This window comes from Aulostomus chinensis, chromosome 4, assembly GCF_037954235.1.
Source record: "Aulostomus chinensis isolate RoL2024-O1b breed Wild chromosome 4, RoL_Achi_v1.0, whole genome shotgun sequence".
NCBI classification, from domain to species: Eukaryota; Metazoa; Chordata; class Actinopteri; order Syngnathiformes; family Aulostomidae; genus Aulostomus; species Aulostomus chinensis.
This window is the reverse complement of record NC_141323.1, coordinates 20,948,101-20,972,880: the sequence shown is the minus strand read 5'-3', so window position 1 is coordinate 20,972,880 and position 24,780 is coordinate 20,948,101. Positions and strand designations below refer to the sequence as shown.

The 24,780-nt window shown below is 41.6% G+C and overlaps 1 long non-coding RNA gene and 2 other non-coding genes across 3 annotated transcripts in view; 2 read left to right on the top strand and 1 right to left on the bottom strand.

Moving 5' to 3' along the window:
* Positions 1-24,780, bottom strand: part of LOC147262968 (uncharacterized) — a 355,221-nt gene that overhangs the window by 6,088 nt on the left and 324,353 nt on the right. The window lies entirely within an intron of this gene.
* On the top strand, positions 8,774-8,855 carry trnas-aga (transfer RNA serine (anticodon AGA)). Its single transcript has one exon. It is a non-coding gene; the product is annotated as a tRNA-Ser (tRNA).
* trnar-acg (transfer RNA arginine (anticodon ACG)) lies at positions 21,667-21,739 on the top strand. The gene has a single exon. It is a non-coding gene; the product is annotated as a tRNA-Arg (tRNA).

Sequence of the window (24,780 nt, the reverse complement as noted above, 5' to 3'; positions counted from 1 at the left end):
ATAAAAAGTGACAATGTGTAAACGAACAAAACAAAATCTACTAACATAACAAAAGATTAGCATTTGAGGCCTGTGTGAATGAGATTACATGGTAAAGCGCTTTGAGTGCAGATAAGGTAGAAAAATAAAATTGAGTCCATTTACCATGAAGTTGATCTGGTTGGGCACTGGTATTTTTTCTTACTGCAGCTCAGGAGTGATTCAGGAGAAGAGTTTCAGAACAGCCAAGGTTGGAGACTGGAATTTTAACTCACAGAGAGTTTATTAGCTCTTTTCTGAGAGTTGATCTTTTAACTCCTATCAGGAGTTAAAACTGAACATGTACAGGAGTTAAAAAATGACTCCCATTCAGAGTACAATTAACTCTTATATTTAGTTACCTTTATGTTAACTCTTTTTCAGTGTTAACAGTCAACTATTAATATGTGTTGTATTTTACACTCATGGAGTTAATATTTCAAGACACTAAAATGTTTTTTTTTTTAGGTAAAATAAATATGAAATACACCAAATAAATTACTTTAATGCCTCTCTTTATTTAAAACATTGAGACATTAGGTCAGCAACACTTCGCTGCATGAATACATACTTGTGAACCAAGTTATATTTTGGTAAAATCATTTATCTAACAATGAGCTTTGTTCAACAACATCGTTCTTCAAGTAGAAAATAAGGTAAAACCTCAAATCAAAAGACACTTATAATGGCAGCTTAACAGTTGCAAAACGGTGTTATAAAATGTAAGTCAAATAAAAAACAAAATGTTGTACAAAAACATATTTCAATTTTTCAACAAATAATCTCAACTAGATTTCTACAAATTCTTTGGAGAAAATCCATCCAGTGCAAACTTTGTCAAAAACCTTGACATATTGAACACATTTAACAAATGTGACTTCCTTGTAATGCAGGATTGCAGACATAATGTAAACAGTTCAACTCATCATTAAGCTCAACACGTGTACATACAAGTCAAGATCAATTCCACTCAGTTTCCTTTATCAAACATTTTGACACTTCAAATAATACAACTCTCTGACACAACATAAAAACATGAATCACACCCACAGGACATTTGGGCATCAAAAGCTTTGAAGTGTCTTCAGGCCCTTCTTTCCAGAACCAGAATCTTATTTGGGTTGATTTCATTTACTTGGAAAGCAAGAAAATGGTCATGGAAACAAGTTTCATGTTCCATCAGAACAAAAAACACTTCACCTTTATCCAAGATAATAGTGGTTATTTTGCTGAACAAAGGCGTGTTTTCATCAGTGCCTATGCAAACAAAAAGGCCAACATGATATTCAACTCCATCACACTTTACCCAGTTTGTCAGGTTGACAATGGACTGTGGGTCAGTGTGAAGGTATGCAGATACATCTTGATGTTTCAAGTAAACACATTTTGATTGGACCAGACTTGACTGCTTTTAAGGCCAAGCATTCCCAATGATAGGCTACAGCAAACTGATGTTTTCTTGCAAGTGAGACAGTCAAATTCTTGAAGTTCTTGTCACAGTCCTTGAAAAATGTATGTTTAGCTTTGAATCTCATTGTCCAGATATGAATAAGTGGTCCTATTTTTCGGAAGCACCGAGGATAGCGGACCATGAAGTGGTGTTTTGGGATCAAGGTTTTTGATGAGTAAAGTTCTTTGAAGAGTTGGTGATGTTCGATAATAAGATGCTTTAGATACACAGTCATCCCTTCAGTGATCGAGTATGAAAACACAACGTCAATAATGTTCAGCAACAAAAGCATCAAATGCCAGTGCAAATCATCCTCTGGTACCAGGTCACCAAATATTAAGGGTATGTTTGTGATCAAACACAGACTTTGGGATGTGTTTAACCCGAGTCCATGTCCCACACAGTCAAGCTTAACCTTGGTTGGCTTGTTTTTCTTTTCCAAATAGCCATACTTGAAAGCATAGATCCTCTTCAACAGGCTTTCTTTAGTGATGAAATGTTTCATCAGGTATTCAAAAAGTAACCTGGCCTCATATTGACCAACTCCCTCCAAAATGTCATGCATGATGTCAACAGCATAATTTTCTGAAATACTGCAAAGTGTTCAGAATGCTGTTCCGCTTAATGCCAAATAAGGAGGTTATTGTTGGATCATTTTCCAGAGCAGTAAAATGTTGGTCATTCAAAACTGCAGATCTTAAAGTCAAACACGGGTCATCTTCTGAGAAAACTGACTTTTGACAAATCCACAGAAATGATTTGCACTAAATGACTCCATGAATCCAAGAATGCTGTGCATACCCACGTTATCACCAGTCATTTGTGCAAGAGTGCCACGAACACAGACTTCAGAAAATGGAACAGCAACTCCAGCTGTTTCTAATATTTTCAGGTCTCTTACTAAGGGTTTCAATATTTCATCAATACCATATTTCTTAGCATCTTGTGCATGGAACAATGATACCAGATGAATGTTCATCAAGGCTGAATTCACCCTGGGTGGAAGATTCCTTAAAATGAAGTAACGACAGCCAACTTTATGGATACCTTTTTTTGAACCTGGCGGATTTGCGCACTCCAATTCATCAAAGTACAACTGGAGAGCAAACTTTTCACTTGAAAACAGGGGATGATTTGTGAAGTAGCTTCCATCACACAAGTCCTCATATTTGTCACAGCTAGTAGATTTTTGCATCAATTCACAAATACTTTCATTTGTGAAAATGAACTGCAGTGTTTTAACTATTGAATACAGATCAATTTGTCAATGATTGGAACTTGCTCCTAGTTTCCAGTTTTGGTGTTTCGTCTGGTATCAAATCTTACACCTAGGCGCTTTTCAACTGCTTGCATGATATCCCATTTTTCTGTGAAATATTTTTCCAACTTGCTATTTGAATTTAAATGGCTGAAAGGATTGTCTGTGTGTTTAAACAACTCTTCAATGGCCGATCTGGCGGGATTGGTGGCTGGTATTAAGTTCAGCACTTGTTCCTGTATATTAGTTTGCAAGTCTCCAACAAGTCTCCAAGTTCTCAATGGTAGAAAGTACGGCAGTATTTGGTACACCACTTCCTAAAAGTTTGGCAATAATTGATGCACACATGTCCTTGCTGCTTAGTGGCAATGAAGAGCTTTCTTCAATATTTTGGTGTTGTGATGAAGCAGAGGGGGTTTCATCATTGAAGCACTTCAAATTATCGTGCTCTTCAGTGTCATGGCTGACAGGGGTCTGATCTGTCAGACATGGACTGTCAAATGGTGCATGTATCTTAATGAGGTGCCTTCTAAATCCAGAATAACTTGAGAACTGCAAGCAGCATCCTATTTGACCACATTTTCATCTTAAATTTTTCCCTGGATACATTCCATGAATTAGTTTGAGGTGCCTGAACAAGAGCAGAGCTGGACCAAAGGATGACGCACAGAGGAAACATCTCAGCATTTTAGCGACTGCTTGTTCAACAACTTTGCTCTTAACTCTTTGACTCTTGGAGTTTCTTCTGTTGTGTCAATGTCAATGTTGTACAGTGTAGTCTGCAAAAATGTGTACAGGCTGGAGAGAGCATCATCATATTTCAGACTGAAAACAAAATGAGACTTGAACGGCTCATCAAATGCACCCAAAGATGTACTTGACTGACATGGAAGGAGCTTTCCATCCAAGACTATGTAGAAGCTGAAAACCTGTGCTCGTGAGGTTCCTCTGGCCAAAAGATATGGCTGGGGGTTTCGCTCTGTGGTAAGGTGGCCCTCCAAGCTCTGGCACGCCTGAAACACAATGAGAAGCACTGTCACATAAGCAGTTAACTAGAAAAAAATGTTACAAAATATCACGTGGCTTTTACAAACCTTCTGAAATAGAACTAAATGATCTGCAGCCTCTGCAACACTGATCTTTTTTGGCCGCTTACGTCCAGCTGGTTGAGGTGTAAGCAGATGCAGCAAGACAAGAAGGGAGGCCATGTCACTGTCCCACTCTGCAGACAAAAATCAACATATATTTTACCTAAGAATATCTTTCTCTACATTTTAAAAGAAAAACAGGCGACAGTAATAATCAGATATACTCCCATTTGCTTAAAAATGTATGCTAACTTATGATATCGCAAACAAACCCTTAACAACATACGACCTGGCTCATCATCAGCAGTGTCAGACTCTTCATTTAGGGCAGAGTTGAGGTGTTTTTTCAGAAGAGGTGTCTGTCTCAGGCTCCTGGCCTCTCGGATGATCTTGTCTTTAAAGCAGGTGGTCCACTTTTCCAGGAACCTGGATGAAATCTCTCATCCAAACATCAGCAAGAAATCCTGCAAAATCTAATGTAAAGCGGAGGGAACTACCATTACAATCATATCAATTGAATAAAATTTATTTTAAGAAATATTATTCAAATCGTATTTGTTTCCTACCAGTCCTTTAGTGTCCAAGAAACGAGGGAACATTTGGAGAATGTCTGCTGACTGCTGTGGATCATGGATCATCTGTTGGCGATAGAGGAATGTTTCTCTCATCTTCTGGAAGACTAAGTCACAGTCAGTTGTGTGGTGAAGATGAGACATTGCTTCCGTGCAGCCATCTCCTGATTGCTGGTCATCAATGGGACCAACTGTCCTTGACGATGTGGGACCTCCTTTACGCATCACTTTGTTGTGGGAAGTTGATGCAGTTTTCGACTGACGTTGAACTGTCTTCACCCTCCACTCAAGAAAACCTGTGTTGCTCTGGATGTCATAGAAATGTTCCTGAAAAAATATCTGGTTAGAGTTCTGACATTTTAAAGTTTCAAAGGAAAGCAAATGGTAAAATTCTGAAAAAGATCAGGATTTCACTGTATTTACAATGCAAACTCACATATCCCTTTTTTGAGTATGGATCCTTCAAAGATGGGAAGAGTGACACAATCCCAAGAGCATGAAACTCCTTGGTTGTTTTGGCTACTGCTCTCCTAAAATACATAAATATTGTTTGTGAAAAGATTCTTTCCTTCACTGAAAAAAAGAACATTTAGGTACCAGCATCACGCTTCTTACCCTTCCTTTTCACGCATGTGAGCCACAATGATGTTCACCATTAATGGGCGAGTTGAATCTTTCATACTCCCCGTGTCTTCATACTCCTTAATCACGGTCATCCCTGCTGGCTTTGAGCTCGGAATCTGCTCCACCACCTAATTGGAATAGATTTTTAAAAAGATCATAAGAATTAGCGACCAAAAGTACTGATCATTTCTTCAGGAAACATCAATCTGTCACAAAAAAATATCATTTAGGATGAGGCTTTCAAGATCTGTAGCCCCTGAGTTTAATCTGCATCCTAAGTTACGCTAACCAACTAGCAAACTGTCAAGTATGTAAATCACTACACTTACACTTCTTGCACGGGTGCTGTCCATATCAGGGTGAGCAAGTTGATATCCAGCATCACTTGTGTCGCTTCTTGGGCTGCTTAAGCTTGTGATGGACAGTGTATCTGTTAGACTGGAGGAGGAGGATCCTTCACCTGGCTGCAGAAGTGCCAAATCTGAGGATAAAAACCCCATCAGTGTATAAGGCATAAACCTGATCACCAAAATCAACATTACTACTTGCTATCAACAGAGAATAGTTACTTAGTATTTCATTCTGTACGTGATAACATTCCCTACCACATGGTTTGAGTGTTATATACTCGGCCAGGTCTGCACTGTCAGTGTTGTCCTTGAAAAGGTCTGGTGGTTGGAGGTCTGAAAAGCAGACATTTGGTTGTGCTTTTTTTAAATATCCAATTATTTTGATTAAAAAAATTAAACACTGACACATTTCTTTCAAAGGGAACATTTTTCTCAAGAATATCATCACTTCATAATGATAAAACAGAAACTGACACCACTTTACCATCATCAGTGCAGATGACGAAGCAGACATCTTTAACAGTCGCAAGCTCCAGAGAGACGTCCTCATCCACCTCTATTCCCTGGTCATCTGTGGTTTTCAGCATTGTCTCTTCTGGTATGAGAAATTTCTGATGAACTGAAGCATGACAAGCAACACTCCATTAACACATTGTCATTAAAGCCCCATGAATTACTCAATTCAAAATGAACCTAACTTACCCAAACCGATGAAATCGGAGAAGCTGATTTCATCAGTTTAACACATTTCCTTGTCCCTTTGTATTTCACCTTTATCAACATCTTGAGCACTTAAGGGAAAAAGGAGTTTTAATATAGACATTAATAGCAAAGAAAGGATTGTAACTGTAACAGTCTGTCTGTGTTGGGGCTGTTAGGGTATATAATGCATTATTTTAATCATTTTTAAAGTAAAGGAGGCCCAGTGTGGTGTAGGCAAAAATTATATTTTGAGAGGGCCAATAAAAAATTGGGTGGGCTATCTTTTCCCATTTAAAAACATTTGCCAGTAGAAAAAAAGACACTGGCAGACTGAAGAACAGCAACATTTTGTGTAAAAAATCTGCTTTTGCTCAGCATAGCCAATTTCCAGAGCTAGTAATCCAATGTCTGCACACAACAGCACTCTAAACCATGAACTCTTATCACTGGTGTTCTCCATTAGCTTAGTCTGCATTTAATCACATTATTTAGCACGACTAGCCGACCGTGTTTTCACCATTTGATTCACAATTACAGTACGTCACGGTCGCGTTGCTTGTCAAAGCTTTTCGTGGTAAATGTGAAGCGTTAATGTTACCTGTCAGGTTCCTCTCGTGAAGGCCCCGGTGTCCTGTCACGCAGCCTTCGAGCCGCGGCGTGTCCAGTCCGATGTTGTGACAGAAGTTCGTCTAAAAACGACACGCGCAGGAAATAAAAAACAAACAACCGAACGTGAAGCGAGCAAAACTACTTTTTAACGACACCAGACGGAATGACAAGAGCCAGTGTTCATTTAATACGTGAAATATGAGCACGACTGAAAGAAGCTCGCTTACCCAGTTGCCTCACTGATGACGTTCTGCAAGAGTTGGAAAATTGAAGTTCTTCCTTCCAAGTCACTTAGTCCTGGCCAGTATTCAGTTTGATATTACATAAATCGAAACATATCAACATTAAGAACGGTTTAGGAGGTACAATTGCTCACGTACTTGTCTCTGTATAAGTAGGAGCGAGAGAAACGTTGAATGAACTCTGGGGTGGAGGTGATTCACTGCCCTGAACACCCAGTGAATGTACGACTTTTCCCACACTGCTTAAGAGTATCAGTTAACACGAGCTGGAGTCTCAATGTGGGAATAAACTCCAAAATTTTTACTCCTTCACTGCTTTGTGTCAAACTCCAGATTTTTTCACTCAGAAATTTGCTGTGCATGCAGCCCCCTTGAAACATTACTATTTATGTCTTTAATGCACCAAAACCTTTATTTTTCTGGGGTTTTGAGTGGTTCTGGGTCATGAATCAAAATTTAAATTGGACAAAAATATCATGCAGGGTCACTGGGGCCACACGTTTCATGTTCTTGTAGGAATTTTTCAAAAAGTCATCATTACTCAATCAGAAGGACCCACAGAGTATATGTATTGCGCTGTTCAAAATCCGGAGAGGACACCTTCCAGTTGGTTCAAAAGAATTTATTCAGATTAACAGGAAAGAATACAGAGCTCTGGAGATCGTCTTCCCCTATGCTGGAGTCAGCATACTCAGATGCGTCGTCCCTGGCGTTGGGGCAAGAAGTCCAACGATCTAACTATCTTCTCCAGTTTTTATGTGTTACAGGGAGGTGCTTATGTGATCGCTTCTGCGTGCAAGTGTGTATTTTTGATCTTCATGTGTGTTGCAGGATCTTCTGTCTGACCCCATGCCAGTCCCTTCTGGTCCATCGTGGCCTTGTTGTTGCAGCTGTGAAGATTAAAACCTCTTTCCGATTTACGGCCATGCTCTTATCTTTCACGGCCTCATCCCACCATGGAAATTCTTGTGGACTCTGTTCTGACTTAATTGGCTTGAGGGAGTGATGCTAGCATGAGCTACACTCCCACTATTCCCTGTTGTGACCTTTTCACCTGTCCACTCTAAACAGTCTGGTCTGTGCTTCACTGCTGATAGGAAGTTTTTTTTTGTTGTCTTATATCTTGGAATGTCGATCTGTGTTGTCTCCAGTATTTATAAGTTCCTTCCTAGAGTCACAATGGCACCAAATAATCCTGGTGCTTTGGAGATTTGTGGGACCCCTCTGTAAAACACCTTTTACTACTACCAGATGTTCACGAGGTCAAATAAGGTGACTTGTAGCTAAGTCATCGATTCTGCCTGGGATGCATAAGCAGGAGATCCCGGTACCGCTACTAACACTAAAGAAGTACATTGATGAACTAAATACAGTGTTGGAACCTTTCCTACCTCTTTGGGAACTGCCACAGAAACATCTTTATTACAACTGCCTTGTGTGTCCTACACTCTATTTTAAGTGAATGTATGTATAAATTTAACTACAGTTTAAGCAAATATATATAAATTTGTCTACATTGTCAACAGATTAAAAGTGTAGAGTGTGTAACATGTGGTGTGTTTGTCAGGAGCTTTCAAGACCAAAGTTGTTGACACACAAAAGAAAGAAATATGTCAAAGTTTGTTCATTCTTATGAGATAAACTGAAAATTGGTTGCAGAGTGACGACAAAAATGGAGAAATCCTCCTCTTCATTACTCAGTCAAAACCACTGACACACACACACACACACACACACACACACACACACACACACACACACAAATAGTTTGTGTGTGTGAGAATATAAAAAAAATCTACTGTGCTTCAATGAAGATTAATTGTTGAATATCAATCCTCTACTCATGCTCATGGGAGTGTAGTTGTTGTAGCCGAGTGGTTAAGGCGATGGACTAGAAATCCATTTGGGTCTCCCCGCGCAGGTTCGAGTCCTGCCAACAACGTTACACTGCTGTTCCAGAGGAGACAACATCTGCTCCTACTGTAGGTCCATGTGTCAAAGGTTTTCTTTCAAGGGCTGGAGCAGCTGATGATGAGGGAGAGAGAGAGGATTGGTAGCATGTTGTCTTGTCTCAACCATTCTGGTGTTGACCAAAATCTTTGTTGATACTCCAGTGGTGGTGAAGGTGATGGAAATGTTCCAAGTGGGACGGTTCCATGTTCAACCAGTTTCATCTGGAACTGAGGTGGAGCTTAGGGTTAAGTAGGAATTGGTTTGGTTTAGTCCCTGGGAATGTCAGTGTGTGTGTGTGTGTGTGTGTGTGTGTGTGTGTGTGTGTGTGTGTGTGTGTGTGTGTGTGTGTGTGTTTACATGCAGACTTTCCCTTGTGACAGCTGATTTGGTTTGGAATCCATCTTAGTCAGGACATTTTGAGAAATTCTATCATGTCGTTGTAGTTATTTTGATTTACAACACTGGAAAAAAATCATCTCCCCTCCAAAAACCCTCCTCTTCAACTTTGTACCCAAGTTGTCTCCTCATCAGGCACCACAGGATCCAGTAGGTTCAGTTAAAACAAATCATTAGAGATTTAAAAAACATTTTGTCCATTTGACATCAGGACTGATCCCAGATCATCTCAATGAGCACATCCCTGCACCAGAGTACCGCCCAAGTTCATCAAGGACAGTAAACACGAGCAGGTCTAGATTCACCTCCATCTTTGGAGGTTGTTGAATTTCCTCCTGAGGACCGTCAGGCTGTTTCCTTACTTTGCTGTGACACAACAGCAGACAGCAACAAGGACTGCTGCAGTGCACTTGGTAAAATCACCATCTGTAGACTGGACCAATATGCTGATGTGATCCTTTGATTAGTTTAGGATCAGTCAGAGATCAAAGACTGAAGCAGGAGATCAATGCACAGAATTCAGAGATCAATGCACAGAATTCAGAGATCAAAGACAGAATTCAGAGATCAAAGACTCCTGGAGCGTTGCCCTCTCTTGTCTTTGGTCCTGGATGTTACTGAATGTTTTACACATTTCTTTTGAAGAAAAAACTTGCATGACATTTCAAGGAGTTTTTCCTGCCAATACAGGACAACACCCACTCACAAACCAGTGCTGGACAAGTTCCTTCAAAGCTGTAATGCCTTATTTCTTACTTGTTACTGTCATTTTAAAATAATTGGTTCCATCACGATTGTGTCTGCCAGTTCTTGGTGACTGTACAGGAGGTCTGTGGACCGCAGGGCCACAACAAGCCCATTTCCTCAACTCTCCATTTAGTACAGAGGTCCCCAAGTATGGACCAGTGAGGATAAATGTGATAGTGGAGAAGTCCTTTTGTTCTTCAACTTGTCCAACTTGATGGTGAGTCTCCCTTTATCAAGGATTACTGAATGCTTGTGTTATTTATGGCATTGTTAACACTTTATAAATCCTTCATTCAGAGCTGTAAAGAACCTTTAACCTCATATCCCAGACATCAAAGTGGGCCACTAACCGGTGAGATGAAGCTATGCTATGCTGCTACATTCTGAAGAGGTAAAGTAGCAGGTTCTGAGAGTGATGGCAAACCTGGATGTGTTCATCTCCTACTTTAATATCAGCGTCCCAACTTGGAGCTCTGACCACCTCCAGCTTTTTGTTCCTGTTTCTGCTTCAGTCAACAGGGAACTCAAACCTGCAATAGAATCGTCAACAACAATGGAATAGAAAACAGAGGAAGAAAAAATATCATAAACTTACAAAGCTGAGAAATGTTCATGAAGAATAAATGCACACATTATGATTGAGGCCAGAAAGTAAAACTCCACACCAAATGTATTTTGACATGTAGGGATAATGAACTTGAATGTGTTGAAATAGCAGATAAATGAATCCACGATCACACAAAAAGATGATGACCCACTACCACAAGATGGCGTCACAGATCCTGATGCTCTGAGCAGGAAACACCGAGCAAAACATGACTAAAAAGCTCCTGCTGTTCCCTCCATGAAAAACTGTGGCACTGATGAGAAGAAGGATCCCAGCGTCCTCTGAGGATCCATCGCCGCACCATTCGGTAGAAGGATGATCGGGTCGGCACCAGGAGAAACCCTTGTGTCTCCGATGCAGGGAAGATGGAGCACTGAAGAGGACACATTGTGGCGTCCTAAAGAGGACATTTGGTGGAGCCTGAGACAGCAAACATCATGCCGCCCTTCATCAGAAGAACCATAGCACTTCAGTCACGTGACTGAAGTCATCCAGTCACGTGACTGAAGTCATCCATTCATGTCAGTGATGTCACTTGGCAGGACTGTCATTGTCGTCTCATTCTAGAAAAGAATCCAGACTCCACATGTGGCTCCCATGATAACTGATGGACCTCTGGTTGGAGGCTGGACGATGATGTTTGGTCTGGGGTGGTTAAGATGGTGGGGGCTGTTTCAGTTCTAGTGCTGAAGGCTTTCACCATGACAGTCAGACTCTCATCTGTCCTTCATGTTCCCTCATGTGCCGTGTGGACCGCACACTCTGAAATTTAGCCTGAAAACTCTTCATGAAAAGCAGGAGACTCAGAGTCTCTGTGGCGCAATCGGTCAGCGCGCTCAGCTGTTAACCGAGAGGCTGGTGGTTCGAGCCCACCCAGGGACGATGAACAGGCTCTACTGGTTCTTAGGACTCTGTTGATCAGCTGCTGAGTTGCTACTTGATGTCAACATTGGTCTGTTTCATCCTGAGTAGTTTGATCATAGCAGAGTCGTTGCATCATTGATCTGAATGTGGACGGACAGATTGACCCTCCACAGCAGATGCATGTGACAGATCTCTTGATGAGACACTTTGTGGTAAAGCCAGAGTCTGCCAGTCCCACTGACATATTTCAATTATACATGTTCAGAGATGTTTTTTTTTTTTTCCTGAATACATTTATTATTTTCTGATCACCTTGTGGATTTTTCATCATTCTCCTCATTACCATACTTTAGGTTGCAGTATGTACACCTTAGTTAGCCTTGGGTTGCAGAAATCATACAGCATACAAATAATAGCATGTTGAAACATATTTATTTAAAAGAATTTAACATGGTTACACACACACACACACACACACACACACACACACACACACACACACACAGCCTGTCTTTGGTATAAAATGGTCTGTCATGTTCTCTCACATTGCACAACAACAAAACAAACAAAGACGGCCATGTCCAGTGTGGTCCTGGATATGACGACTGGACTGCAGGGTCCCAGTATCACTGTGACAATTCTTTTACCAGCTATGACCTTGGACAAGAACTTCTCAGGAGGAAACTTATCATGGTGGCACAGTGAAGAAAACTGGACCTGAGCTGCCTGCTGAAATCTTGCAGGTGAAGGACAGAGCTCCACCTCTTTGACAGACACCACCACTGTTGGCTCATGTTGTCAAAAAATGAAGTGTGTCAGTTTTTGACACACACACACATCTAAACACACACACATACACATGCATGTTCTTACACACAGAGACTTTTCCTCTGTTTTTGTTTTTTACTGGTTTTGAACCAGTAGTTGGTTTCTGTTGGTTTGATTTGCTTGACTGGTTGTTGTTTGTTTGACCTTGCAAATCCATATTTTGGGTTCTGGCTTGTTCTGCTTTTCATTTTGTGTTTGTATTAAAGTTCTGTTGCTGAAAAAGAGACTTTTTTTCCTTTTTCTTGAAGTAAATATATGAGGGTCGAAACTGACCCATAACACCATGGATGTTACAATAGTTAATCATATTAAAATGAAGAATAAATAAAACCAATCCATGTCAGAGATGTGTTCTAACACCCCTCAGTAATGGTCAGGAAACACAACAACCTTTTGTTTATTTCTATGATTTTCTTGAGGTTCATTTGATCATTTTTTAACTGAAATCGAGGGTTTACTGACGAAAAAAAGGTCCAGAGGCCCACAACAAAATATTCAAATCAATATTTCCATGGATAAGGAAGCCTAACAAGGAAACCAAGAGATGGAAACAACTTGGATGATAGAAAATTGTTTCCTGTATCCTGCCATTGTGGAGAGCCTTTGTTCTGTCCTGCTGCTGTCCAGTTGTCTCTACTGAGCTCCTCTACTGGTTCCACCTTGAAGAGGGTCTGAGCTAAAATTGAATATTGGGGAACTTCAACCTTTGATCTCAGAGTTTTGTGTTTGATCTTAGAATTCTTTCTTTGATCTCACCTTAGACAAAGACATGGAAGCTCGATCTGCTGTTGAGGAGGCCGTGATCGTTTAGTGGTTAGTACTCTGTGTTGTGGCCGCAGCAACCCCGGTTCGACTCCAGGTCACGGCAGCATGAGACAAATTTCTTGTGTGTATTGATGGACAAAAACCAAGCAGAATTTTCCCACAATGCAATAGGGCGGTGTTTGGTCAGTTTCTTCTCAATGCTAATGTCTACTAGCTTAGTCTGCTACTTTGATGGCTCTGACTACTAAAAGGTCCAGACACCTGGATATGGTGGTTCCTCCCTAAACGTAGATTCTGTCAGCTCATGTTTTGAAATCAACTCACCATGAACACAAGTAGATTTCAATGGACTGCAAATGTGTCTCATTTAATGGTAAACATGTCAAATATAAATTCCATCACCTGAGGAGGTCTGCTGCTGGAATTAAGCTCCAGATATTCACAAGATATTTTATATCTTAAAATAAAGCATTTTTATATTTGATTTATTATTCATTAGCCTGCTTCATGTAGTGTGATTTTATGTGTCCTATATTAAATCAAACTTTGTAAACGATCGTCCCTGAGGATGTTGAATGATGTCAAAAAAGTGTTCTCTAAGCTCTCCTTTCCTCGAAATAGAGGAGTCTCTGCTGAGGTCGTTCCCTCTCAGAGTCCTGACGTCTATTCGGATGCACCGAGAGACTCAGGCAAACAGAAGACAAGGGCAAGTGAAGTAACCTGAAAATGAGAGGGGAGGTTCGACCTCAAACTAAAACAGGAAGAATAGGACACAAATGGGATATCAAAATAAGAGAGACCATGAGACATGCCCCCCCAGTTCCTGCTGCTTCCAGCTCTTTATATCGAGCCCCTCATACAGTGGTTGAGAGAGACCACAAATATTAAAGGTGTCCACATAAATGGAGAAGAACACAATGTGGTGCTGGACGCTGATGATGTGTTAACATATTGAAGTGAGCCCCCTAACACAGGACCTGCATTAATAAAACTCTTTGAAACACTGGGAAGCTCTGCTGGAAATTCTCCATTCTAAAACACAGGTTCTGACCTTTAATCACTCACCTCCAGAACACATGGAGGAAACCCTCCACCTGGATTGGGGCCAGAACTCCTTGAAGATGATAGAAGAAGATGGAACTCCATTTCCTTTCTGAGTCTGAGTCACAGGATTGATAGAGTAAAAATAAATGTCCTACCACAAGATCTCTTTCTAGTTCCAGGACCAACTGGAGAAATTGCCTTCAAAACCGTTTCTGAATTGAACAAAATGCTTTCCAGATTTATCTTGCAGGGGAAGAAACCCAGGCTCAAATTTAAACCACACCATGAATGAGCCCCAGTTCCTGCTGTACTGGCCCACCAAAATGTGGAAAAATGTTTCCGTAAAGTCCAAATCTCAATGAATAATTTGGAATGTTAACAGGAGAATATCACTACAAGTCATTTAATGATGTGCTTTTAATCCTGGGTTCAAGCCTCATGAAATGAACCACAGATTTAAATCCTGGATTCAAAGAGAGTAACAACTTTCTACTCACTTGTGGAAAATGGAAATTTAAAAGATTTGAAAGCCTGAGAAGAGAATATCACTGAGAAAGTCTGACTTTTTAGAATCCTCTTAGGTGAGCAATTATTTTTGAACACGACATCAGAAATGAAACAGACTTTAATGATCCAATGCTGAAAATATTTTTGGCTGCCCATCAAGAAACAAGAAAAACCTCATATCGTATGTTGTTTTCCGTTTGACCTGATTCTTGGTTGTCAACTAACTGGCTCATTGGCTTTCTTGATGGAACAACAAAAGCAAAAGTTGAAGACTTTGAATATCCAGGCCTCTGGCCTGATTCTCAGCTGTCATTTAAATTTCACATGAACTCAGTGTCCAAGCAAATATCTGGTGGGCTAAAATTACTTTTGTCGCTCTGTTGACTTTTTCCACAAGAAGTCTGGAAAAGTATTATGACACAGTTCATGTTCCCAATATTGGACTACGGTGGTGGTTTCTATGGGAACACTGGTGACGGCCCCAGGCCTGGGGTCCTATGCAGCGTTGTGTGTGCAGGGTCCTTTTGGTGGGTGTGTTTGTGTCTTTGCATGTCTGGAGCAGCCTGGTCATCAGGCTGACTGGGAGCACCGGGCCAGTGTTCCCAGTTAGGCCTGTTTAACCCCGCCTTCCCAGACATTTGTCTCCCTTCTGCGCTCAGCCGGCGTGATGTTGTTGTCCTTTTGTTTTTCCTTGTTTTCCACCAACAACATGCAGCACACACTGACATCACATCACACACTCACCTCCACTGCTGACACTGACTTCCACACCTCACATGGTTGATTATTTACTTTAATAAATGCTGGTTTGCTGCTACTAGGTTTTGCTGCACCTCTGAGCCGGTCCTAACACATTCAGACATCAATCTTTGTCCTCTCAATGTCTGATATAATAGTCTTTGTAGATTTGTGCTCAGGTGCTTGGATTGTACCCATCATTATTTAATGTAGGAGTCCCAAAGCCAACTCCATTGGTCAGTATTTATTTTCAAATGTGTCTACTTGATTTTCCCTTCATACTTGAAGCAACTTTCAATTCCTTTCAGCTCACAATGCAACCTAGAGTGTAGAGATCATTTGTTTCTATGTCTGCCTAGAATCAGCAAAGAAACTGGTCATCGCACATTCATATTTTCCTCAAGTCAATTTTATCATTTGGAAACCATCCATCCATCATTGTCTTCTGCTTATTCCTTACTAGTAAGGGTCACGGGGGGGGCTGGAGCCTATCCCAGCATCTACGGGCGAGAGGCGGGGTTCACCCTGGACAGGTCGCCAGTCCATCGCAGGGACTGCGTACAGAGTCGAACAACCATTCACACTCACATACGGTCAATTTAGAGTGTCCAATCAGCCTAGTCCCCAAATTGCATGTCTTTGGACTGTGGGAGGAAAGCGGGGTACCCGGAGAGAACCCACGCAGGCACGGGGAGAACATGCAAACTCCACACAGAAAGATCCCGCGCCCGAGCCGGGACTCGAACCCGGAACCTTCTTGCTGTGAGGCCACAGTGCTGACCACTGCACCACCGTGCAGCCCCATTTGGAAACCATCTTGAGGATATTTGGAGAAAGTTCAATCATTCAGCTGCAGTTACAGTGACTTACAACACTGCAAAAAAAAAAAAAAAAACACCCCTCCACAAACACTCTTGTCCAACTTTTGTGCCCAAATTTTCTCCTCATGAGGCACCAAATCAAGTCAAGTCATTTTTATTTGTATGGAACCAAATCCCAACAAAAGTTCTCTCATGACTCTACTAGTAGAGCAGGTCCAGCACCAAACTCCTTCAATGAATCTACACCCAACAATTCTCCATCAGCAAGCACATCCTGCAACAGCGGTGATGAAAACCTTCCTTTTAACAAACAGGAATGTCGAGCAGATCCAGGATCAGTGGGGACGGCCTTCTGCTTTGTCCGGTTGTATTTAAAGCTCCATCAGATTGGAACAACCTTTCCTCCTCACTTCGGTCTCTCACTTCCTTTCTCATCTTCAAATCATCAAGCATTTTCAAACATCTGCTCTTGTTTCTGATGCACCTCACCTTTTCTCTCCAGGATTCACTCTGTACTTGTTCTTGTTTGTTCTCTGTACTGTACATATGTGGATATTTGTGTATGAATATGCATTGTGTACTTGGTGCATGGAAGCAGAATTTATTTAGATGGGTGTTTAAATGTATGAGTATGTGAAGACTGTACTTTGCAATGGGATCTCTGATCATACTTTGTATAATGCTGAATGGTGGCTTTGGGGAACATTGTTGACAGCATTCACCACTGGAGCCTACTTTGATTGCCAGTCAGGACAGGACAAAAAGAGTCTACACATTCAGATGTATGACAGAAAATGTAAATGATATGGCGCCATTTTCGGTTTTTGTGCTGTCTGATTTTCTAAACATAACATTTATAAATATTTGTAAGACGAAAATAAGAAAGACAACCTGCATCACCACAGTCATGAAGACCTCAACACGGTTGAAGAGAAAGTCTTGGGGTGGATTCTTGTGTTTTGCAGCATCCTTGATGTGTCTGCATAGAAACATTGGTGTTGTGGACCCACATCCACCAAGAGTGGAACCAAAAATGCAAGTGGAGAATGTTTCTGGAGCAGCTGGGAAATTCCCTGGTCAAGCCACACATTGAGAGAAGGGAACGGATGCCCCGAGACCCAGACGCTGCAGCCTTGCTCAGACAGCTGCAGAGCTCACCCAGCACTCCATCCATGCCATCAGCAACACAGAGAGCAACCACGCCAGCATCCTCCTCAGCAGCCCTGCCTCAACACCAACCAGAACAGCCACAGCCCACTCAGGCCACCAGATTCCAGAAGAAAGTAGGAGTCAGGTCTGCCCAAGCAGTCAGGACAGCAGGACAAACGGATTGTGGTTCAACTGCAAACGCACACGTTTTTGCACCAAGAGATTTTTCCTCAGTTTGTTTTTTACTGGTTTTGAACCAGTAGTTGGTTTGATTTGCTTGACCTTGCAAATCCATATTTTGGGTTCTGGCTTGTTCTGCTTTTCATGTTGTGTTTGTATTAACGTTCTGTTGCTGAGAAAAAATATTTGTCTTTTTCTTGAAGTAAATATATGAGGGTGGAAACTGACTGTCACACCCCGGACACGGGTATGGGTAGTGTGAGACCCAGACATTAAACCATTGATGGCAAAACACGACAGAGTTGCATAAGTTGTAACAATATTTATTTCCCCAGTTGTGATACACAAATATAATAAAGCAGCTATATACAGAAGGGACCAGAGGTCTGTAATAAAAATCATCAAAACTAAATAACGAGCTCAAAACAAAAGCATAACTCAGATACAAAGTAATTTAGCAAAATGCAAATCAAAATATTTAACGTTGATCAAACGCGTACATTCTATGTTTTAGCAGTATACTTTCAACAAGAATAAATCAAATATGCATATTCTATGTTTTAGCAGTCACAATACTTTCAACAAGAATAAGTCAATGCACATATCAACCATGGTTTACTCTTAGCTTAATCAATAGAAAGAACATCATAACTTGGAAACAATAGAACTTTTGAGAAACAATATTCACCTCTGGACCTCAGCAATGAGGTCCCTAACCTAGCAGAGTTAACAGCAGACTTCCTTGTAAGCCCCCTCTCACCCAATATATACTCTCATGGCCCCTCCCACCAGACAGACCAAAGACCAGTTAAGGGGAGTTGTATTGTTTTCCCAAATTGTTCTGTGTACCTTAACATACAGCAAAGAAACACCATGTCCTTCAATGACCATATATATCTGCTACTTTGCAATAAACAAATGTCCAGTGTCCTTCATTGACCAAACCCATTCACATGTCCATGTACTGTTCGAGTTCCCCTGTCTCCGGACAGGGAATGGTTCGCCCCAATTTGGGCGTAGCCTTCGACGCCTACTTAAAGGCTCCAGCCCCACCCTGACTCTTTTAGGATCCAGTTCAGAGCCCTGGTGAGGGAGAAGGCCGTAACCTGTTTGATGCATGGCCTTGCCGAACAAATGTCCTTCAACGTTGCTGGCCGTCTCCGGGTTTGTCCATGCTATCCCACCAAACAACTGTGCACTCATTGAGGTGGGCCAGGGACAAACAGTGACAGTGGGGTCTAGACTGTCACACTGACCCATAACACCATGGATGTTACAATAGTTAATAATATTAAAATGAAACAATAAATCAAACCAATCCATGTCAGAGATGTGTTCTAACACCCCTCAGTAATGGTCAGGAAACACAACAACCTTTTGTTTATTTCTATTATTTTCTTGAGGTTCATTTGATCATTTTTTAAACTGAAATCGAGGGTTTACTGACTAAAAAAAGGTCCAGAGGCCCACAACAAAATATTCCAATCAATATTTCCATGGATAAGGAAGCCTAACAAGGAAACCAAGAGATGGAAACAACTTGGATGATAGAAAATTGTTTTTAGTTTATTTTACAGCTGATTGAAGACGTGGGTCAAAACTGACCTGTTAACATCAGAGATGGGAACAGAAAGCTAACACAAGAGGAAGGTTCAAGCTATGAAAAAGGAGTTTGAGAAAAATCTTGAACTGACAGTAGAAATATCCTTTTGTATGTTTACCTTTGTTGACAGAAGTCACTTTAGCTTGGCAGTGAAAAGAATCTCTGCTAGCTTGACAAATAAGTGGCACAAATTGGGTTCAAGCTGGACTTTGGACACTGGTATCTGCAACAACTCCCATCAACTCCTAATTTGTGTGTACAAAAAAATCATTGAGAAATCAAGGTGAGATCAAAGAAAGAATTCTAAGATCACCCAGGGACGATGAACAGGCTCTACTGGTGCTTAGGACTCTGTTGATCAGCTGCTGAGTTGCTACTTGATGTCCACATTGGTCTGTTTCATCCTGAGTAGTTTGATCATAGCAGAGTCGTTGCATCAATGATCTGAATGTGGACGGACAGATTGACCCTCCACAGCAGACGCATGTGACAGATCTCTTGATGAGACTCCTCAGTCTTCAATTTAGTCGTCGTGTGTCATGCAGTGTTGAGGAGGCCGGCTTGCTGTGGGTAAAGTGGGGCTCAGAGTTTGTGGAGTTGGCTCTGGACTGAAGGGGGTCACTGATTTGTTCTCAGATGCTACAGCTCAGGTTAGCGAGGTGGTGGAGAAATGAGTGAGAGCTCTGCCAGCTGGAGCCTCTTGGGTCCCGGGAGGCTTCACTCCTGGAGGTGGAAATGATGAGGAGTTTTAAAATCTGCTCCTCTTTCACGCTGACTTGTTTTCTTGGGTTCCCTCTTTTATTCATGTGTGATTTTAATCTCAGCTCTCTAAACCTGAATGGAGCCAGAACCCATTTTAAAAGAGTTGCTCTTTTTAAACTCCTGGAGATCTAGAGGATCCCTGCCATGTTTGTCCAGGAGACCCACAGCACAACAGTCAGTGAATGGGGATGCAGGCAGGCTTTTAATGGAGGTCATTTGAAGTCCCAAGTCCAGTTGGAGCAGAGGGTGGAGTTTGATTCTCCAGGAGTTTTTTGTTGTTGTTTTTTCACCAGTTTCTATTGATTTGGAGGAAATCGTTCCAGGTGTTTGAAAGAAGGTGAGAGCAACTTTGGAAAATTGAAGCGAAGTAAAATCTGGTCAACTGGACGTAAGTTTTAAACTACGGTACGTAAACTTACGTCCAGTTGACCAGATTTTACTTCGCTTCGATCTACGATGATCTGGATGAATGAGAACCTACACAGAAAACTTTGGAAAATGTTCAACTGGTGTTTTTAAATGTCTTTGCACCAACAAATGGTGGACAGGACAGCTTTTGAAACATTTTCATGCCACTGTTCAACACTGAATCTGCTGGTTTCCTGTTTTTAGGAGCTGATGGGAGCTGCACAGAGAAGCTCTTTTAGACAGGAACCATTCAGAGCTCCATCCTGCTTCTTCCAGCAGGATCCACAGATCCACCAACACACCAGCTGTTTGATGTGTGGAGGCTTTTTACCAGGATTCCTAGACAGCACAGCTGGACTCACTCAACAGCTAACTTGTTAGCACCGACGAGACAGGAGCGCTTCTATGGTTTTACTCAGTGGTTCAATATTTTTAAAAGATGTCCCATTCAGCCTGTGGGTTTTAGTGATCACTCTTCAGTCTCCTGTTCTGTTTTATTAAAATATTCATTTAAAAGCTCCTGAGAGAGAGAGGGAGAGAGAGGGAGAGACAGAGAGAGGATCAAACTGATCTCAAACTTGACTTCAAAATTCTCTGATTATAATAATTTGTACTCCTTGATAGATTCATCACTACAGGGTCATAGAGGGTCCATTACTATTGCAGTATATTAAAGAATATAAGAACGAGGTTTCCATCCATGGAAATATAATATTTCATGTATTGCAGTATATTTTCAAAGATATAACACTTTAATGTGAGACTTTAATGTCTGTCTTTGGTTTCTAAACTCTGACTCTCCTGTTATTGGTGCTGACTGAATTCTACCACCTGACAGACTGGGAAGGCTCATATTTGTGATGGATCCATCAACACATGAAGATCTTGTTTCAATGTTATAACATTAAGCTCATCTTAGTAAAACAATGAAGTTACCTGAACTAAATTCTTGAAAAAAATGACTGTCACTGACTTAAATAAATCAAATCTACTTCAAAGTTCCTTCTGTTGTCATAAGTCATCCATTTTAAGTGTACTTGTAGTTCCAGAGCATTCCAAGTGGAGATGATATGAATCCATTTTGTTAGATGAACTCAGTTCCTCTGCTTTGATGTTGGTGGACTGAGTGGCGTTTGCCTGAACCTGCTTGAACCTGTTTGCTCCTGCTCAGTCCCTCACTCAAGCCTCACTCAGCCTCAGCAGCACCGCTCCACTGAGGACTGATTCAGGTTCCTAGCAACCAAATACAGAGGAGAGCTGAACCTTCTTGCTGTGAGGCCACAGTGCTGACCACTGCACCATTGTGTCCCCTGAAAATGCCACCACGTTGTTGGGATTTTCTGTAAAAGCAAGGACACATGAACATAGCAGCTTCTTCACAGGGCTGGTGGCGCAATGGATAACGCGTCTGACTACGGATCAGAAGATTCTAGGTTCAACTCCTGGCCAGCTCGCTTTAAACTTTATACTGAGAAGATGAAGTGAGAACCACTGCTAAAAGTCACTGACATCCTCCAAGGTTTCCTCCTTGTCTGCTGTAAACATGAACACATGCATGGATCCTGCTACCTCTCACATGTTAAGCTGGCACTTGACAGTGACAGCAGGAGAACAAAAAATCCCAGAGTGTCATCAACATTTCCTGTAAACTAAATGACAGAAGCTGTTGAATTTCTGTGTCAGAACAAGGAGAAAGGAGCCCCAATGAAAGAGTGGTGTGTTTGTGAATGAGAGGACATTGTTCAGTCCACAGACCTGAGCATCGCTGCTCTGACTACCACGTTACCTCCTGGTTATCAGTGTGAAGTCAATGGTGAGGTAGTCAGTTGTTCCTTGAGTTTTATTCCAGAGGCCTGGTAGTTAAACGCTGAATTCAATCATTTTAATTCTTTACTTGAATTTTCATGTTGTTTTGCTGGAAATGTTTGACAACTTCTTGCATGTTGGTGCCCCATCAAACAAAAAAGGTGCAGTTGTACTCTTTTCACCTCTGACCCACAAACATTCCACCAGTGAACGTCCAGAAATTGAAGCATAAACAGTTCAGCAACAACAAATTCTTCAAATCATCCTCTGAACCGAGAGCCACAGGCTCCTCCCAACATATGCAACACTGCCATTGAACTCTGCTTCAGTGTAACGGTGGTCGAAGGGTCAACATTGAACCTGTTGTATGACTTGAAAATTGTATCAGAGATCTGTGAGCAGGGCTAAATATATGAAAGTGTTGTCATTAACAGGTTGTGCATTTCTGTAGGTCCAAACATATCCTGGAGTCCACCAATGCCAGTTGTGACCTTGTGGGCTCCGGCTCCAGCGCTGTCAGTGAAAAATGACTGACAATCCATTGTCTCCTGGTGAGTCCTGCTGTGTTGGTAGGATGCATCAAATCACTGTGGGAACAAGAGACACAGTGACTGAACTGTAGCCCATCCATCCATCCATCCATCCATCCATCCATCCATTCATTCATCCATCCATCCATTCATTCATCCATCCATTTTCTTCCACTTATCCTGTTAAGGGTTGTGGGGTGGGGGGACCTGTCTCCCCAGCTTTCAGCGTGAAGTGGGTTCACCCTGGAGGGGTCGCCAGTCCATTGCAGGGCCAACACATAAAGACAGACAACCATTCACACTCACAGTCACACCTAGAGTCAGTTTAGAGTATCAATCAGCCTCGTCCTCATTCTCATGTCTTTCCCACTGAAAAACTTTCACACCTGAAGTGTGAAGCATCGATAAAAGTTAATTTGACAGCACAACAGAAAATCCGAGTATATCACTGACATATTCTGTAAAAGAAATGATAGAAGCTGTTGAATTTTTAGAATGAGAAAAAATGTCCCCCAATGAAAGAGTGATGATTCTTTATTTTGATTTTGTTCTTCACTCCTACACAAGAGAGGGAAAGTGTCGGCTGGCTAGGAGCAACTGCCTGCTTCAGAATGGGAGGAGCCTCAGGACTTTCCAGTGAGAGCTGCAAACTTCCACCAGCGCCCACTGCCAGCACGTCTTCATGATGGAGCTGAGAAGAACACAACAACACAAGAGCACTGGAGAGGAGCACAACACTTCTTTGCTTCCTTGCCACTCTCATATCTGTCTGTACCATCTGGAGCTGGGGGGAGGAGCTTCACATGTTTTTTTTCTTGTTTTTTTTTCCAAAAGGGAATGACATGACTTACTCTGTATATTAGTATATGAACTACTGAGAATGTTCATCCCCAGTTTTAAGTTAGAATTAAATGTTAAGTAGAAAAATCCTCCCTCTTCAATCCTGTCACTCAGTGTTGTAAACTGTTTCAAACAAATTCTACTGTTCAACAGTTCAAGTGTTTCTAATGAAGCTGAATGTGCTCTGTTCTACTTTCCTCAATTGTGTTTCTTTCATGTCTTGAGATCAAAGACAGAATTCTAGTTAATGTCAAAGCCCTGATGACATCATCAGGAATTCTCACTTTGATCTGGAGAATCATGCTTTAATCTGAATTTGATCTGACTCATGTTTTAGTGTAGGCCACCTCATTTCTCCTGATGGACTGGTGACCTGTCCAGGGTGAACCCTGCCTCTTGCCCATTGTCACCTGGGATCGCCCCCCCCCCCCCCCCGTGACCTTTAAAGGATAAGAATAGAAAGAGGATGGAGGGATGGACTTAACACTGAAATCAGCTGATCTGATCCACATTCTAATTCTTCCTTTCCCTCTTTAGGAGTCAATGAGAATAGTAGTGTATATAATAATGTATATACAACCTTGGAGTATCTTTCCAAAGCTTTTAGTATTTCATCTTGTTTCTACTTGTAGTTTTAGTGTCTGGATCTTTTCTTTTTATATCCTGCTGTCTGCTCTTTGCTTTTGGAGCTTCTTTCAACAACTACCAAGCCTCCTGGGTACTGGAGGAAACATGGTCAGGTTCTTCTTACTTTTCAGGAACGTCCTGCTCACATTGGTCTGTCTTCATTTTGACTCCTCCCACTGCCACAATGACCAGCCTTTATACACTTGGTGACTGGGGCCCTGGTTGCTGCAGGCCTCAACACCAGCCTGTGGTTGTGAGCAGGGCAGAACAGAACTGACAGTATCTCACATGCAGGACCTGGGTCAGTGCCTGGTGCCAGCTGGGGCACCGCTTTAACCTCGACGCCCTGGAAGATCTTCTCCAGGAAGTCGCCTTTTTGGTTCCATCAAGGCCTGTGAGGATGGTGAAGAGTGATCCACCACCAGGCAGCACAGTCAGCAGCAGCCATTTTGTTCCACTAGAATCAAGTATGATAGTGAAAGACTGGTGAGTACTTGCTAACTAACACTTCCTGTTTTTATTGCTATTCTTCCATGAATGTGCTCATGTTGGTTTGTTCCCAACCACAGTTTCAAAGCCATGATGTCATCTTTCATGAACAGTCAGACTTATTTTTTCTCTATTTGGACAAATAAGGTTTCAACTGACACGGCTGGCCAACGTCCTGGAGTTAATTCAGCCTGTAGAACCAG